Here is a 4514-nt window from a genome sequence, read left to right as displayed (position 1 = left end):
TAATGCAGCTTTAAGAATAAAATCTTTGACATTCCCTCAGAAAATTCATTATTGATTGGTTGAATCTCTGATTTGTCTGCCGCTGTTTACCTGTATTCACCTGAATTCTACCTCTGTGTAGGTTGGACTATTGCAATGGAGTCTTTACTGGCCTAAACAAAAAATCAATTAGGCAACTACAGCTGATCCAAAATGCTGCTGCACGAGTCCTTACAAACACCAGAAAAATGGACCATATCACACCAGTCCTCAGATCACTACACTGGCTTCCTGTGAGTCAAAGAATAGACTTTAAAATCTTACTGTTGGTCTGCAAAGCATTAAATGGTCTAGGACCAAAATATATTCTAGATTTATTAACCCATATGAAGTATCCAGAGCTCTCAGGTCATCAGGGACAGGTCTACTGTGTGTTCCCAGAATGAGAACCAAACAAAGTGAAGCAGCTTTCAGTTATTATGCTCCTCACCTGTGGAACATTCTCCCTGCACACCTGAGGTCTGCACCAACTGTCAGCTCATTTAAATCAGGGTTGAAAACATTATTATTTGCTACAGCTTTTACTTAAAGTAAATGTATTTGCTCAATGACTTTAATCATTCTAAATGCTAAATTATTGTCTTTTACTGGCTTCTGTTTTTAATTTTCCTTTAATTGTATTTTATTTTTATTTTTCTATTCTCTTCTACTCTCTTTCTTTCTTTCTTTGAAATGTGTGATTTTAATGTATTTTTATGCTTCTGTAAAGCACTTTGAATTGCCTAGTGTATGAATTGTGCTATACAAATAAATTTGCCTTGCCTCTGTGTAACAGTCAGTTAACAGTCAGTCCCTCCAGATCCACTTCTCTGCACGGAAACATGAAGCCAATGTTCTCATGTCTGTGTTTACCAGCGTCCTGAGGCAGTGTAGTGTTTCCCCACCATGTCGCCGGGTGTCTGTTTGTGTTAAATGCTGCTCTGGAAGTTTCCAGTTTAAGTGGAAATCTGTGTTCAGGAACATTGCATTAAAACAGAGAAGGAAAAGTGAGCCATGAAGTATGCTTTTTAGAGGAATGTATTTAACTTTGTGTTTGATGTTGTTAGACTGGGAATAAAAGAATACATATGAATGCTTCTAGTCATTTTTTCTGTCTATTCATGGTCATGTTCAGCAGCCGTTGTCCATTTCTGTATTTTCTGCAGTAGTAACACGGTGTTTGCCTGCAGTCAGAGGTAACGTCGAGATGTGGAGGGGCCTGATGCTGCGATGAAAGGCCTCCTTTGTCTCGCAGCCTCAGAACTTGTCCGGCCTCATGTTTCTAATGGCTTCTCCTGGAAGTCAGAGCGTGTGGCTGACGTAACAAGTGAAATTAAATGTCTCGCCAAAGCAGATGTTGGACAGAGGCCGGCTGAAAAGATGTGTGTGAGAGTGGAAGAAAACGTTTAAACAGGAAAGGACAGAAAATGAGGTGTGGTACGTGTGTTTGTGCATGCTAACCTTTTTTTTGTTTTGTTGTTCATGTACTTCTGAACTCATGGGAACCATTCGATCTCCACTAGCTGCTGGGCTGGGGATGAGGATGGGGACCACAAATTGTCATGAAAATAGATATAAATAGAGAATGTGTCCCTTTTTTGCCTGTTTATTTTTTGTGACCCTCTCCTGATCCTAACAATTTGGCAATTTATAGTCATTACAGTATTGTAAGGAGTGTGTGTGAGTATGTCTTTGTCCATTTTCAAATTCTGCAACAATTCATAGAGACAAATGTTCCAGACAAATGAGAAAAATGTTATTGACAGAGAAGTAAATTTGAATTTTTTTTCTTGCAGAAACAGTAAATTTCAGGACAAAAGCAGCAGATCTTGCATAATGATGCTGATTCCAGATTACATAAATAAGATAAATGACAGTAATGGTTGGATTTAAACCAACCAACCTATCAGGTCACACAGTGATGTTGGTAAATCATCTGAGGGGGACGAGACCAGACCCCATGAATCACAGGACCTACGTAATTCTCCAGAGAAGTTCTCCCTGTAACTAATGAGACTTGGAAAGAAGGCTTCTGTGTGTGTGTGTGTGTGTGTGTGTGTGTGTGTGTGTGTGTGTGTGTGTGTGTGTGTGTGTGTGTGTGTGCGCGCGCGTGCGCGCAGTGAACACACCTTGTGCATGTGTCATGCATGAGGTGCTAAATTCTGGATCAAAGGCTCTGGACAGCAGCGGATCTGTCTGCATTTTGTCATTGTTTCCGTCCAGACGGCGGAGTGTGTAAAGCTGCAGGTGAGGCCTGTCAGACCAGGGAGTCTTCCAAAGGTAATGGGATACTGGTAAATCCAGAGCAGGCAGCTGTTTTCCATCTTTAAGGTATGGAAGCAGCGGAGCAGGGAGATTGAACTGTGGAAATACCAGATCAGACAGAGTGAGAGGGGTGAGGCCAGGGAGAGAGAAGATGGATCCTCACAGCCATTTGAAGTGACAGACAGGAGGAGTTCAGCGTTATCATACACAAACACAGGAGGCAATAAGGAATTCATGACCTTTTTTGATCTTGATCTTGTTCACCATGACAGAGATAGTTTACCAAAAAAAGGTGGAGATTACAAATCACTTTGCCAATTCGAATGGTTTTGTTCATTTGAGTTCAAAGATTCAAAATCACTGCGATTGGCGGCACGGTGGGGCAGCAGCTAGTGCACATGCCTCACAACAAGAAGGTCACCAGTTTGATCCCCGGGTCAGGCGGGGCCTTTCTGTGTGAAGTTTGCATGTTCTTCCCGTGCATGCGTGGGTTCTATCTATCTATCTATCTATCTATCTATCTATCTATCTATCTATCTATCTATCTATCTATCTATCTATCTATCTATCTATCTATCTATGCAGCTTTAATAGCTTAATAACTAGCAGGTAACTTATTGCCATACTTAAAGCTTATAGTTTTCTAGTTTGGAGAGCACGAAATGCCATGATAGCGATCATAGCACTGTTCTGTGTTAATGCCCAGGTGAAAAGAGGTTCAGACATGCCTCCAAAAACTGCAGGAGGTGAGGAGTTCGGACCAGAAGTTGGGATTTGGAAAGCAGTGTTCAGCGCTGCCAGAACCTGTGCTTTTAATGTGCTATTTTGCCAAGTTGGAAAACTTTTGGTAAGATGTGTTACCACAGTGGTGAATGAAATCATTTTTAAAAAGAAAATAGCAACAGGTGAAGCTGATTTAATGGTGCAGAATGTACTTTTGGAAAGCTTAGGTTAGACTTAGCGAGGTTTAGAGGAGCAGAACCGAAAGTGCAGGGGAAACGTGTGCTGGGTCTTTCATCAATTTGCACTCACAATCTGCATGTAATTACTGGTTGATTTACGCAGTAGCAGCTTATTACACACCCAGTGCCTGGGTTTGCCCTGCAGGCGTGCTGCTACCACAGCCATACTGCTCCCATCCTCCTCAAACCTCATTAAAATCCTGCTTGAGTGTTAACATGAACAACAAATTTAGTGTCTATTGCAAAAGCTGCATGTGCCTACCTGTGTTAATGAAAGAAACCCATGCATACATATCAACATCCAGCTGGAGTTGTTTGCACACTGCCTGCAGCAGACTTGTCATGAAGCGAGGACCATGTGAAAACATCTTAAATATGCAGTTTTTTAGCTACATACATGATGTTTATTGAGTCTTAATTCACTTAATTTCAAAATAAAGCTGTCCAGGCAGTGATTGAACACAAAACAATGTGTCGGGGTTAATACACATCCACACTGTGACAACGTCACACAAACAGCAGTCTTAACCAAGCTACCAGACATTTGCTCTGTCAGAGTGTCTGCAGAGGGATTACACAGGCAAAGTAACAAAAGATGGATGTGGCTGGCAGAGAGAAACAAAATCTGTTATTCCAAGTGTTGCGTCGTCTCATCTCTATTAATAACCAATATGAGCAAAACAGAGAGCAGGACCTCTCACTGCTGCCGTGACACGTCTGATCTGTGCTGCCTTATATGAGCAATCACATGTGGAAAACTGGCTCTCTGTCAGATGGGAACAAGTTTAAACATGTCGCTTACATATATGTCACTTACTTAAAGGAAACCCCGAATGTGGATCCTCTTACAGTGTTGCATGTCTGTGGTATTCAGTGTGTTCTGTTCTGTTTCCCTCAGCCTGATTTAATTTTGCTTTCCTGCATGTCTGGAAATATCTGTGCATCATGTCCTGTTATCTACATTTGGTTGTTTATCTCTAAAAATTAGAGGACTGCACTACAAAGAGGCCTCACACATGCCAAAAGCTATTTTTCCAACTCCTTTTGAAGTGTTTCCAGGTAGATTTCCCCTCTAACATTAACATGACATCCTCATTCTATTTAGGTTTGTAGCGGATGTCAACTGCGCTAAGTTTGCAACTTTCTGACAAGCTGTTAAACCCCCTGCCATGACCTCTTTTTAAGAATCTGACCTCTGATCCTTTGTTGCAGGACCTGAAAGCCTGAGGACAGCGCACCTGCCTGCCACACACCTCTATTTAAGGGACA

The sequence above is a fragment of the Chaetodon trifascialis genome, chromosome 22 (genome assembly GCF_039877785.1).
Source record: "Chaetodon trifascialis isolate fChaTrf1 chromosome 22, fChaTrf1.hap1, whole genome shotgun sequence".
NCBI lineage: Eukaryota > Metazoa > Chordata > Actinopteri > Chaetodontiformes > Chaetodontidae > Chaetodon > Chaetodon trifascialis.
This window is presented reverse-complemented; position numbering follows the sequence as displayed.